Source organism: Epinephelus lanceolatus, chromosome 18, assembly GCF_041903045.1.
Source record: "Epinephelus lanceolatus isolate andai-2023 chromosome 18, ASM4190304v1, whole genome shotgun sequence".
In the NCBI taxonomy this organism is placed as follows: Eukaryota; Metazoa; Chordata; class Actinopteri; order Perciformes; family Serranidae; genus Epinephelus; species Epinephelus lanceolatus.
The window spans coordinates 25,274,489-25,289,376 of NC_135751.1; the positions used below are offsets into that span (position 1 = coordinate 25,274,489).

Sequence of the window (14,888 nt, forward strand, 5' to 3'; positions counted from 1 at the left end):
CTGCTATGGTGCTTATTATTTCCCCCCCTTGTCACATGCTTGTTGCCTCAGCTGCTCCTGTCCATCTACATGGGAGGCTTTCAATGGTGGAGCCCCCACTACCCCCACTGTGTCCACCCCCCACCCCCCTGCCTTTATGCTGCTGCATGATGTGAGCCAGTGGAAGTCATCTGTGGCAATGTTGTCACAATTTGGACTGGGTCCCCAAACTGCAGGCATGGACAAGCAGGAGCAGAGCATGGCAGCCATGACACCTCTGACCAGGTAATCACAATGCTGCTGGTGGTCTGGAGAAGCAAACCTCCCCTCTACATCCACTCACTGTAAGATCTCATTTTATGGGATTGCGAGTGATCCGGTGATTTGGGGATGTTAATCTACGCTTTATAATCTACATGTTAATGATATAAAGAAAACCAAATCCTGCTGAAATATGAGGGGAACACTGGGAACCAACAACCAGTCACACTCACATCCTGTATGGGATTTGCCCTCTCGTTGCGTCTTTTCCCCCCACTTTCCCTTTCACACGCATAAATACATGCAAAGTGAGATGACATGCGGGCTCTGGGCAGTAAGGAGGCGTATCATATGGACTGGCAGCTGAGGATGTGAGACTAATCTGACAGGTGCAGGCTGAGAGAGTGACAGCATGGGAAGGGGGGGTGGAAGGGGAGGAGGAGGAGGAGGGGTCACTACTTGAAAACAGGACGACTAAGGAGATTAATGGCTCTCTCATTTTATCAGCAGACGAGCTCAGGCAATACATCATCAATACCATCCTTATTCTCATCGGCTTTGTGAGAGATTGTGTACCGAAAAGGCGATCATTAAACTATCACACAAAAGTCATCACAATAAATGGATTTGGAAGAACATCACTGGGCGGATAATGAGACAACAGGCTCACGAACAAAGAAACACAAAGGGCCCATGTATAGGTATATTTGTGCCTTTCTGTGTCGTTCTAGTCTCTGTAAAGGTCAATCTGTCTCTTTAGTGTACTTCTGCCTTTGTTGGTCCTTCTGTGTCTCTTTGTTGTCATTTTGTGTCTCTTTTAGGTTGGTACACGTTAAGTGACATTTCGCAGGTGACCTGGAGGGCCCCTGACACTTTGGGCCTCTGCGCCTGTGCTAGGTAGACCCATCCATGGTGTAGGATGACAGTGTATTTAAAGAGGACCTATGATTCTTTTTCCCATATTCTGTCTTATTAAATGTGGCCAAAGTTGTCAATAATTAAATGTAGGGCTATCAAAAAATAACAAGTTAATTTTGATTTATTTATCACAGAAAAATAACGCATTAGAGAATTAAAGGTGATTAATCGTGTTCTGTGGTGCCCTTTGACCCAGTGTGTTATTCAAGGCCACACAGGCTTTATCACATGATGGAGGTGGACAAGACAATGTTGCTTGGCTCTGGTAACAGAACATTTACATTTAAAAAATGACCAGATGGAACTGTTGATAGGACCACTGTTCTCTGCAATATCAGCAGTGAGGAAATTTCGTACCATCAGACCACCTAAAGCCTGAAATATCACCCCAACGCAAAGCATTTAGCAGCGAACCCAGAGGTCCGAGCTAGCACAGCCTCTGATGCTAGCAGTCAGCCTCGTCAAGCCACACTCGACCAGGTGTTCAGACGCAAACTCAGTATAGCCCCTTTTACAGTGCAAGATTTTCCGCGAATGTTGGGCCGTTTTGCCGGCAAGCTGTGAGTGTTTAGACACACAGAGCCGGATTGACAAGTTGATCCGAGGTGCCCAATTTTCCACCTCATAGGGTAGACATATTGGCGGAACCTTTTTAGTTTAAACAGACTGAGACCTTCTGCAACGGGAGGAGCTGTTGTTGACGCCGCATGTGCGACCCACTGGCAGTGGATAAATGGGAAACAGCTGATAGCAGGAATTAGCAAGCAGCTAGTAGCAAGAGGGAAACACAAACCTGATGTAAAGATGAGCAACTGGGGAGACAAGGAATTGCGCGCCCTCCTTGCCCTCGCAAACGAAGAGGCCAGTAACCCTCAGATGACGGGAAGGGTGAAGGACGGGCTAATTTACGAGAGAATCGCCAAAGGACTGACCAGCCGCGGTTTCCGTCCCACGTCACTGTTTAGGTCACATGCTGAGCTACACGTTGTGTTACTTGCTCACGCCCCCCATTGCCCCGAAAAAGGCGCATTCTGTATAAACAAAAGTAGGCAGGCGGCATTTTGCTGCACTCCCTGATTTTGTTTTTATACTGCCAATGCTGAAAAAAGACTGATTTGGCTTTCCTGCAAATTTGCACAATTCCTATCTAAAAAGGGCTATATTCTACCTGTGATCAACTAACTCTCTTGCATCATGGATTAGAATGGACTGCAGACCAGTTTTGGTGGTAGAGGACAGGGGTACAGTCGTGTCCAAAATCCAGCAGCTTTACTACAACAATGTTAAAATACTTCAACAATAAAAACTGATGCAATTAACTTAGTTCAATTAATCACAAAGCATGTAATTAATTAGACTGATTTTTTTTAATCTCTTGACAGCCCTAATTAAAAGTTAAACCTAGGGTAAAAGTAATCCCTGTGAGCAAAAACTTCACGCTTCACACCGCTCCAATGGTTTTTCTACTTTCGAGAGAAGCTAACGTCAACTCATGATGGATTTTTTTACATAGTCATCTGCTCCAGGCACACTACTGCAAGTGTGTTCACATTACACACACTGCTACATGTGGCTACATGCTAACATCCGGGAAACATGGAATTTTGGTCAACTGTGTTAATGTCTTCCCAATTTCTGCTCATATTCCTACTGCAATGTGATTTCATCTCTACTGGTCAAAGCCCCTGGTGTTTCTAAAATGACCTGAGGACAGCTTTTTGCATTGTGTTTTGATGCAGTAGGGGTTGGCAGTAGGAGGCATTCAGCGGTTAGGTTAAGGCACCAAAACTACTTGGTTACCATCAGGAAAAAATGCAGATGTTGCTAAAAAGAAAAAACATCTTTGAGTGGCATAAACACTGCAACTGTTTGTTGGTAACAAACTCTAGTCTCTTGGGTCAGAGTCCTTTTGCATTGTATCTTGACAGAGAAGAGTTTGGCAGTAAGAAGGACTCCACAGTTAGGCTTTGGCAACAAAACTCGTTGGTTATGGTTAGGAGAAAATTGCACGTCTCTAAAAAATGTCTGGCTTTGAGTGACAAAAATGTTGCATCTCCTGGGTCAATGTCCAGTATTTGTTGGACCTATCCACCTCCCCACTCATCTACAGTGAGCGGACTTTCATGCTCTTTAACTTACCTCTGTTGCTCTGAGCATTTAGTAATGACGTAGATGTGTTTACATTGGTGTTGGGACATTGCGCAAGCAGCGTATCTCACGCTCTTGGAGTGTGGCCAGAAGCTTTTCTTGGTGATTTTTAACTGTAGAAAGTCCGGCTATACTCTTGTTACAATCATTCCTCAGGCTGCAATGACAGTGCAGAGATGTAGAGTTACAGAAGACCTGGAAACACTGACCAGTCAGAGCTGACTGGCCTTTCGCGGGAAAGGGGGCTTACAGGGACAGGTGCTAAAATGGAGCACAGTATGAGGAAAATAAAGTATTTTTTCCCTTAAAGAGGTGTATTAACATACAGCTACTAAATGCGGTGCTTTGAGGATTAATTAGACATTTTGGGGAATAGGCTCTTTTGCTTTCTTGCTGAGAGTTAGATTAGTAGATTGATACCAGTCTTATGTCTGTTCGATATTCAGCAGGGGCCAGAATCTCCTTAGCTTAGCTTAACTTAGCTTAGTTTAGTTTAGCTTAGCTTAACTTAGCATGAAGGCTAGAAATGGGATAACAGCTACCTGGGCTCAGTTCAAAGGTAATAAAATCGACCAGCACCTCTTAACCTTTATAAATAACATGTTAAAACCCTGTTGTTTCATCCATACAAAAAAACAAAGTGTAAAAAAACAATAATTTGCAGTGTAAGGGCCGGGCACAATAACTTAACAAAGACTCCTGGAAGTTACAGGTGCCAGTCAAGAAATAACCCACTGTAGAACTCAAACTAAACAAACCAGATATACCTGTAGTACTGAGTATTAGATGTGCTGGTAAGTGGATTTTGTCACCTTTGAACCAGTAAAGACCCAGCCCACCCCCTATCAGGAAGGAGAAACAGGACTATAAAGACTCGGACTAACAGACCGAGGAACAGCTTCTTCCCCAGAGCTGTAACCTGCATCACCCCCTCCTCCACAACACATGCACTCACACACATCGATCTATAGCTGCTGAGCTCTGATTGAGGACAAGCACTTTATCCTGTGCAATAATTTGATCTACAGTGCACTTTAAACCTGCTGCTGCCATTAGTTTTTGATTTGTAAGACACACTTAATATTTTTATTTATGCTTAGTAACTTGTCACTGTTTTATCTTGTCATTAGCTGCGTCTCCGGCTGTCCCATTTCGAAGGGTCCTTCAAATGCAGCCGAGAGATGCAGCCTTCTTTCCCAGAATTTGGGTGATGCAATAGATGAATCCTTCGCATCCCAGCCTATCCCAAGATGCATTGCATGTTGGGGATGATTATATATGAAGTTAAGTTAACTAACAGTTGTTAACTAGCTAACTGTTGTCAAAATTAGTATGAGCTGAAAGCACACAGCTTTAACAATCTTAATTTAATACATTTACCTGAAAACAGTCCTCCATTGGTCTGAAATATATCAAAGGGCGGTGTGTCTGGCGGTGAATCTTTGAACGTACTAGCTTACTCCTTCTTTTGTCAAGCACTACTGGTTGCCAGGTAACAGGAACACCAATGGATTGGGGTGAGAACAGCTGGTGATGCAACCAGGAAATCCTCCTCAGCCCAGATCAGCCCATTTTGGAGACTGTTCGGTTTAGCTGATGCGGCCTTCAAATGCCGACGTCGACTGCGAAGGCCGCGTCTTTTGAAGGCTGCAGCCCCTGAATTCAGACACAGCTAGTATCTGCGGTTTTTACCTTGTTCTTATCTCGTCTTACTGTTTTAAATTTAGCGTTCATTTAATGTTTAGCTGTCAGTAACCAATAAAATGTCTAATGTATTATGCGATGTGTTAATCAGTTGTCTGTTTCCCTGTTTCCAGGCTTTATGCTATGCTAAGCTAAGCTAACAGGACGCTGGAGTAGCTGTTTTAACACACGTGAGCGTGCATTTGAGCTTATCATATAACTTTATATACTTCACACACATGTAACCTACAGTTTTGCATATTTTGACAAAGATCTTATTTTTCTAAGTTGAGTTCAAAGCTAATAACAACCATGACACCAGATCACAGGCTTGCATAAGCTCCTAACTCTGAACTGGGGAAGATTAGTTTCTCTGTGTTATTTACCATGTTACTGGAATAAACTGCAATACACAGAGTTTTTGTTTGCTCCTCTAGGATATTTGTGATTGTCGTAATTAGTGTGACTGTGTGCGTCATGGCAGGTTTTGTGTGAGAGAATTGTCTTGTGATGTTTGTGACTTTCTGAATAAATCAAGCCTGACTAACTTCCCGACAAAGCCTGCGAGCTAAAACGTGTTTTGGTCGCTGAAGTCCTCCTTTTTTTGTAAGTATTCTTCACAACCATAGAGCTCTGTGGAGAAGCAGCAGTGTTGTAAAAGATTGTCCCGCCGTGTGTGTACAGTGGTCGTGTTTGCATAGTGCTGTCACCAGATGAAAGCAGCCAGTGCTTCTGCTTCAATATTTTTAGAGGGTGACAAGGTACCTCAGTATTAGTGTGATGATCATGTGTGGGGCTCAGTCGCTGACTCATAGAGCTTTACAGACAGGCAGCAGACTAACTTTGGCTCTGCCTGGTGAGTTATTGTCCTTTAATGAGGAGAGCACATGCTCGTGAGGTGTCATCCGGACAGGAACAACAGCGTCACAGTGCCGTCTGTTTCCTTTGGTTTATGCGCTATATATGTTGCAATGTATGTAAAGTTTTTTATGCCTCTGTCTCTTTCCTTAAGTGTCAACCCCTCCCTCCACATTTTATCTCTCCTTTTGTTCTTTCTTTCCTCTCTCTCATCCTTCCCCTCATTACATGCCCCCTGTGCTGCCCGGAGGTTGCCTCACCTCGTTAAGACCTTGCTCGGCTCAAACACAATGAACCACAGAAGTGACGGCGGGGTGGCCGACACACAGGCCGCATGTTGCATCTGTTTCCAGTGACAAGCATCAGGATGAAAGTCTATGACCTCGCAGGATGTATTCACTATGACAGGATGCAGGTGTCCAAAATTAGCAGGAAGAGTCTTATTTTGCAGAGCACTTTGTTTTCAGACACACATCTCATTTTTAAACCGACTACAATGTATCTCAGAGGTAAGGGATGTGAAGCATTATAGAGAAAAGGTCAGCTGAACAAGTGTTTTGTGTGTCAGTACTACCAATACTGACATCCATCAAGTCTGATTTATATATTAATTTGTAATACGTGAAAACAGGCGCCAAATAAAATGCAGATATATACATTTATCACTACACTTAAAGGGGAACTCTACCCAGTGTAAACATAAAGATCAGTTTATCCATCATGGGGAGACCTACCCACATCCAGTGAAGATAGCTGCAATGTTTTCTATGACTCTGGGTGAGCTTTGTCAAGCAGATTTTTTAGGCCTTATGGTATTTACTGAACATTGGACTGGACTGTGCAGTGTCCCTTTGTGTGAGCAGGCTGATCTCATGCACTGTATATACATATATCTATGAAAAGTAATACACCAGAATATGTATATGACGTATGGCTGCAATCACATGACTAATGCGCTGATGGGAGTAAGAAGAAGTTGTGTAAAGACTGAAAGTTCACGTAAGGATGAAGGTTGCGGTCGCAGATGAGTCAATAAAAGTATGTTGTCACATTACGTTAAGTACGTAACTTAATAGGATGACACCTAATCATGATTCTTTTCCTAAACCTAACCTACATAACTTTGCTCTTCTTAGCCCAACTTAAGTAACTTTACTTTCCTTAACATTACCAACTTTACTTTCCTTAACCTAACCTACGTAATTTTACTTAACCTAACCAAACCTATGTAACTAAACTTTCCTTAACCTAACCAACATAACTTTACTTCCCCCAACCCGACCTAACCTACATAACTTTAGTTTTCTTAACCCAACCTATACGTAACTGTACTTTCCTTAACCTAACCAACATAACTTTACTTTCCTTAACATAACCTACGTAACTGTACTTTCCTTAACCTGACCAACTTAACTTTCCCCAACCTGACCTGACCTACGTATCTTTACTTTTCTTAACCTTACTAATGTTACTTAACTTTCCTTAACCTAACCAACATAACTTTCCTTTCCTTAAAGGGCCAGTGTGTAAAATGGGTTGAAAACAGTGACATCAGTGGTCAAATTCTAGATTGCAGGGCTCACTCGCTCACCCCTCCCGTCGGGTAAATGACGGTGGCCTCGTAGGGACAAAAAGCCTTGCGCAGACATGAGTTTTTCAGGAGTAGGTCTATCTAGTGAAGAGGTGAATGTTTATTTAGAAATCTAAACCATGTTACGATATTGTAATGAATCCCTCACGAGCAGGAGACCAGAGGAGCGTTCGGGAAAAAGGCCAGTTTATTTGAGCACTCCAGAAACTCCGGTAACACTCCAGGGGGTAAAAGACTCCGTCCCAAACTCTGACTCTTCTGGCGTAACACACACACTTCATACACACATACTCGTTTACAATACCTAGCGGGGACCCCCTCCCCTCTCTGCTCCACCAATCTGCAGCCCGCACACTGACTGACAGCGTAGCCGGTAAACAGAGCTCAGCTGTTTATTTAGCCTAGCAATATCTCCGGAATATAGTAGCTGCAATGGACGACTTTGAACGCGATTTTGAAGAGTTTCTTGTAGCGGACACAGATCCAGAGCCATACCTGTTTGAGCCGGAGCATACAGATGAGAGGCGGAGTACACTGAGCGGGCGAAAAGAGAGGCTGAATCCTCCGCTCCCATTTTGCTGCACAGAATGGGATTCGGTGCTACTGCTACCATCGTTGGGGAGATATATCATCAGGAGGAAAAGCGCCGCAGAGAGTGCACCACAAGGAGTGAAACTGCGTCTTCTTTTCCTCGCAGATGACGGTTCGGGTTCATTCTCTCCTGTTGCGTGGTAAGTGTGGTCCATTCGCAAACTTTATAACTAAAAAAACTTTTCACTACTCTCTATCGACGAACTACTAACACTCTGCTGTTTCCTCCTCCTTCTTCCTTCCTTCCGCTGTCTTTGTTGGTTTATTTATACACATGAAACGCGTTCTCTGGCTGGTTGGATTGTCCGCTCGGGCTTCCTTACATACATGGCGGCGCAAGATGGCGACCTCTCTAAAGGCCCTTGCTATATATATATATATATATATATATATACATATATATATATATATACATAAAAGCATAATTATAAGGCTACGAAAACCAAACGAATTTTATTTTATAGCGATTATACACTTATATAAACATATTAATGGGTAGAATATTCAGATTCAGATTCAGATTTGACAATAAACCATGCCACATATTATACACTGGCCCTTTAACCTTATCGAAGTGCCTTACTTAAACAATAGAGTGGCCCTTTAAAGTGTAACATCAGTGTGTATTTTCAACCTGGATCCCTTTTTCCCATTTTCGATGACTACGTGACTAAAGAGCAACAATCTTTGAAATTGGTCCGGTATTTAGGAGACCACTGCAGCAGACAATGGCGAAACATGCTTCAATATAACCACTCAAGGCAGAGCTGGTGATTCTTTGAACAGTAGAAAGAAGAACCAATGCATTTTTTGTGACTTTTATTTTGTTTCTGTTGACTGTGAATGAAGTGTGTTTTACAATAATAAAATCGTTGTTTATTTAATGGAGTCTGGTGGGTTTGATGATCGTGATTGTGAGGCTGTTTCTGGTTAAACAAAAAGGATCTTACTCTTCAACAAAAAGGTCATTCCCTTTAGGAATCCTTTCGAAAATGATGTCCCTTAGACACATAAATATGGGGAAATGGGGACCAGGATGTATTTATATATTGGCTTATTTAACAGGGATGGTGCAGATTAATAAGCATGGCTATAAATGTGCAAGCTAGCTAAACATTTAATTTGATCTGCTAGTGCTGTGTAGTGAAATATGCTGACTTGGTCACTGAGGTATTGCAGGTATTGTGTTTAGTGGGATAATCCTGACCTCATCTGTTCATCACAATGACTTAAGCCCTCTGCCTGTCACTGGCCGTTCAGAATACTGAAAACCTGCAGAGGCCATGACCTTTTGAAGTAGCATAGCCCTGCAGAAGAAAGTATAGATATTAAAGGTCATCTGAATTACTTAAAACAACCTATAAATTTGCATGTGCTGTATCTGGAGGATACAAGCACACAAGCACTCAAACATACACACACACAGGTCTTATCTGACCACTTCTAAGACCACCACATCGACCGTAGCGCACTTGTTTTCATTCAGTGAGCCTTGGAGACCTTTCTGTCAGCTCCTCAGGTTTCTCAATGGCTCTAAACAGGATTTAACCCCCAGAAGGTCAGGGTGAGGTCAGTGGAATAAAGGCAGCTCCTGGATTTACCTTCCTCCTCCAACAACCAGTCACCGTGTCCGCATGCTGCGAGTGACATATTGTTTTTAAAACCCGTCTCAAGGACCGAGGTGGATGAAGGATGCACTTTATTTATCAGCAGAGCATAAATGTCACCTGACACAGAAAAGATGAAGGTGGATACAGGGAGGTCATCAAAGATCAGATGAAGTGAGACTTTTATTTACCAACAGGGACATTCGTCTTACTCTAAATGCAGACAAATGAAAACACACTATGGTCCATGTGGTGGTCTTAGATAAGACTGCTGTGTGTGAGTGCCTCTGTGCATGTGTTCTGTCCTCCAGATACAGAGCATGCAAATCTACATATGGGTTGTTTTACGTCATTCAGATGACCTTTAGTGTGAGCATGAAGTTGGGTGATTTAAGTGCTGTGCCTCTGGGGATGACAATAATGGGTTGGTCCACCACTTTGGTCTACTGTTAAAATATCGCAACAACTATTACATTGATTGCTATAAACAGACATTTATAATCCTCAGAGAATGAATCCTACTGATTTTGATACTCGTTACCTGGAGAGGTTGGAAAAAGATATACATTTCTTCCCTGTTCCAAAATCAAACCCTGAAAAGTGTAGGGTTAGCTAGCTAGCTACTGAAGATATAGCCTACTGAATGTATACACATGCTGCTTTTGCTTTTTAATGATTATAACAGTGAAACAAAGAGCGACCCTGCTGTACAGGAACCAGTGAAGGGAAGCAGGGAAACTTTGCTGATATTGAACCAGCTCTGTGTCATCACATTGTGCGCAGATGAACATTGTTGGACTTCTTCCGCAGCCCCCCGACAGTCCAGCTGCCAGTCTGAGTGCTGGCAGCAGCATGGGGGTGAAGCTTAACACTGTTCATCTGCACACACTGCGATGCCACACAGCTGGTTTAATATCAGCAAAGTTTCCCTTTATATTCATTGTTTTGTGTGGCAATCAGCAGTGATGTGGTGGTTCACTTTTATACTGTGATCTGTAGACTTTAGCTTCAATCTTTATTTTGTGACCTTGATTTCATTGCTGCGTCAGTCTGACATCTTGAATATATCCTTCAAATGCATAATGTAGACCCTTTTGTCTGCTTCTGTCTGAAATTGCTTTTTTGTTTTTCCAAAAATTTGAGAGTATTTCTCCAGAGAGTGCAGTTAGCGACAGTGGGAGCGCCATGCTAGTCTAGTGCCGAAACTGAAAGTTTGTCGGACTTAGCAACAGTGACTAAGGGGTATTAGCGAAGGGTGAATTAGACCTATGACTTTTCATATTATGAATTTTTGATCCATGGAGGTTTTATATTTGTAAAAGTTTCCCCGAGCTTAAACAAACGACCTCCAAATCTATGAAGTCATCACAATGTAAAGTCTATGGGTCAAGGCGAGTTAAACACTACTGCGCTTATTCAGTGGGCCACATACTCCAGAAGTAATCCCGAAAGCTAGAAACTCTTTTAGCGTATGTGCCAGGTCAGCACTTGTCATTGGACTGCCATCTTGGGGTCCTGTATCCAGATCCTTTCATTGGAATGGCATTGCAAGGCAACAGCTTGGGTCGGTGTTTACTTCCTGTCAGCTGACGTCATTCTCATAGGCCCTGATCACACAGAAAGTTCAGGTTGCAAAACACAAAGTGCCTCGCACTGCCTTTTTTTAAAAATTGAATGCCACTAGTGAAAATAAAATGCTTGCTGTGCCTTTTTGTTGTTGCCAGTTAACCATGAACTCACCTCCTTATTCTAACCTTCCTGTGTAATCAATCTACTGTTGATTTATTTATTTATTTTAGAGTTTTGACAGTAGTTAGTCGCTAGTTCCTAAAATGTTGAGGCAGAGGGTACTTGCTGTAGCTCTGGTTGAGGGTGAGGGGCTGTCAGCAAATAGTTTGTCAGGCACAGGGAAACAGAGATCTGTGTGGGTACATGAGACCCTAAAAAAGAGGGTGGATCATGGGGAGTACCACCAGTTGGTCCAGGAGCTTTGCCTCGATGATGGACGTTTCCAGGCATATTTTAGGATGACTCGGGGGTGCTATTACAACCTGCTGTCTATTTTTTAATTGACCTTTTTCATAGCAGACATTGACACGTCATAGTAGGAAAAATGCAGGGGAAATTGATTTTTTTAATGATGACTCTGTTTCAGGAAGGACAACAAATGGTACCCATGGATGTATAAAGAGACCTGGATACAGCGTTTGAGGTAGGTTTCCGTTCATCCCTGTAAAAGTTGTTCAGTGGTGCATGAAACCAAAAAAGCTCGGTATGAAATTACCTGGATCTTCCACATTGTGGGGCCCATAGAGCAGGCGCACTAGCGATGATTAAATCGTGTGGCTGCTCTAGAGTTTCGAAATGTTATCGGACTGAATGGTTCAAGACAAGTCAATTCACGGGGTCTGTGATACTCAAATTATCCTCTAATTTACAAACGTCTCTTTCGCCATGTAAGTCTATGAGAAAATGTCTTTTTGGGCCCCATGGCAACATATAACTGACATGGAAGTTGTAACTCACTGTTGGCCACTATGTAAAATTATCCACAAAGCCTGGAGCTGTTCCTGAGGGCTTGATGGTAGCGTACAGTGTTAAGTTAATATTAGCTCACTTTCAACTTCACCCTTGGCAAGCTGCACGGCGTATCTGAACAAACTGCAGCCTCAACTACTTTCTAACATTTTACCAGTCGTGTTTAGGCCCAACGATTGATATCAGATTGTCAAACCGTCCTCGACTCATCCTAAAATAAGCCTTGAACCGACCATCATCCAGGTGAAGCTCCTGGACCAGCTGGTGGGATTTCCTGTCATTTCTGCTTCTTCCTGACCAGTCCCCGTGTGCCCTCCACTTGTCCATTTTTATGTCAATTTTAAGGTACAAATCTGTGAGATTACATCACAGCAGGATAGTGGTTATACTTAAGACAGGTGATTTGGTGGTTACCCAGCAACAGCAACAGCAACAACCAAAAAAGACAGGAAACTGCAAGAAGCGCTCTGCCTGAGTGGGACAGGCGTCAACAAAACAGGCAGTGTGGTGCGCCTTGTGTTTTGCAACCTTCAAAACTGTCTGTTAAGCATCATAGTCTTGTTAAACAACTAATATGAGGTGGAAACTTGACTACAGCTGAGTTATATAAAAGTCCACAGCCTGTCTCTCTCTTTCTCCTGCAGCCACTTCATCCAGTCCAGGCCCTAACCTCTCGAGGTCCTGCGTTACCTCCACCCTCCTGCACAATTACCCAACCGAGTGGAAGTTGCTCTGTCTGGCGTGGGGCACAGTTTTAGACGGGGTGGGGTGACTGAACAGCCCCTGTGTCTGTGGAGTCCTGAAGAGAGATGAAATTGGGGACATGGATTTTGGGGAAGGGGGATTATTAGACAAGATCATAGACATGCCTTCACAGATTGTGGAACACATAGCACGAGACTCTAACTCCGTCAGTCTGCCTTCTACACTCAGACATACTGCTAACCCCCTGCGTGGAATCAGACACCACGCAGACAGATAATCCTTCCCAAAGTCTGTCATTTGATGTCCCCCCACATTATTTTTCGGGTTTGGGGAGAGTGAAGGATTATTGATTTAGTAGGACACTGGCCAGATGTACCCACATGCGAGACACATTGTCATAAAATTCTAGTATTTGCAGCCTGATAGGTTTTGCATTGAGTGCTTTCATTTCCCTCCATCAGTAATGGCCTCACTAATGTTTCTCTCCAGGGCCTTTTCATTCATGTCTAATAAACTGTAGGTCCATCAATCCGTCCACACTTTTCTGTGTCAACATCCCAAATCCCTGATCTCTTGGTCTGTCCTTGCTCCTCATCTACAAGCCATTTTCCATCTCTTCATCTCTTTGCTTTCTCGGCCTGTCAAACATCTCTCACTCTGCCCTTTTTTTCCCCTCTCCTGCTATTTTTCCCTCTCAGCATTCACGTCACGTCCTCGTCTCCCCATTTGCTCAGATTTTAGGTTTCATTCAGGGAATAGAATCAAACCAATACAGTTGCTCTTTGATATTTAAGTGCTACATTAAAGAGGAGTTTAAAACAGCCTGAATTCAACAGCTCAGAGCACATTGAAGTGTAGCTGCTACCTTGCTCAGTGTGTGTTTAAGTGCGTCTCTGTGTATATGTAAGGCTGAGCATATAAATGGAGCTGGCAGGACCAGAGAGCAGGACCAGACTCAGGAAGGAAGGAGCTCCACTCAAATTAATCTCCACTGGACGGCCCAGTAAAGGAGCAGAGCCATTTTTGGGAGCAAGGAGCCATCTCCTAGGTGAGCACCATGGCAACAGCCAACATGGGCCCCAGCTTTCAGAGCTGTCCTTTTCAAGCGCCCGATCAGAAGTGGCAGGCCAGGATTTTTTGTTATGTGGCGTCTCTTACTCTCGCTCTCTTTTGGCCATTCTTCTGCCTCTCCTTTTCTCTCCCTGCATGACACGGTCCTGGCCTTGTTCACCAGGGAGGCTGTGAGAAGACTGCAGAGGGCGAGTGTCTGTGGGAAAATATTGCCAGACAACACAGGGGTATGTGACAGTGAAGGCGAGCTAATATTGTCTGGGACAAAAAGGGAATGTACTGCTAGTTCAGAGAGATTTCAGAGCTACATTTGACACTAAGAGCTGCAAAGTTGATGCTTTACTCTTGGTGCACGCACGACAGGTATAAACAGAAATAAAACAGCCTTTAAATCAAATTCAACATCAGAATGGAGAAAATTTTGTGACTAATTTTGTTTTCTTCTGCATGCTAGCAGCCTTAGACATGGCAAAGGTAGTTAGTTGGTCCACCACATTGGTCCAGACTGAAATATCTCCACAACTACTGCACGGATTGCCATTAACCCTTTGAAACCTGGAGCGACATCACTTTTCTTGTACTGCTTTCAGACTCCTTTCACAAATATTTAAACCCTTTAAAGGGGCAAAAAGCGAAATCGTTTCACCGCTAGGTTCGCTGTTGTGCACTGCCTGTAGACCAAAACAAAGTGTGTCATGAGCCACACCTCTCTCTACCTCTGCTCTCTGGGTTAATGTCCGGAGCTTGAGCAGCCCGCGAACCCGCCAGGCTCGCGGGCTGCCTGCTAGGCTAAAACATTGCTCTCACTCACGGAGAAGAGTAGGAACGTTAGCGTTAGCTCCTGGTGTTAGCACTAGCCGGGATCCGAGTCGGCTAGAGCCCGCCAGGCTGCCTGCCTGGCTCGCAGGCTGCCTGCTAGGCTAAAACATCGCTCTCAC

The 14,888-nt window shown here is 43.6% G+C and overlaps 1 long non-coding RNA gene across 1 annotated transcript; it reads left to right on the top strand.

The window, feature by feature from the left end:
• Positions 1 to 82: 82 nt before the first annotated feature.
• On the top strand, positions 83 to 14,775 carry LOC144458683 (uncharacterized). The gene is made up of 3 exons (XR_013488063.1): positions 83 to 264; positions 11,792 to 11,848; positions 12,819 to 14,775. It is a non-coding gene; the product is annotated as an uncharacterized LOC144458683 (long non-coding RNA).
• Positions 14,776 to 14,888: the final 113 nt, after the last annotated feature.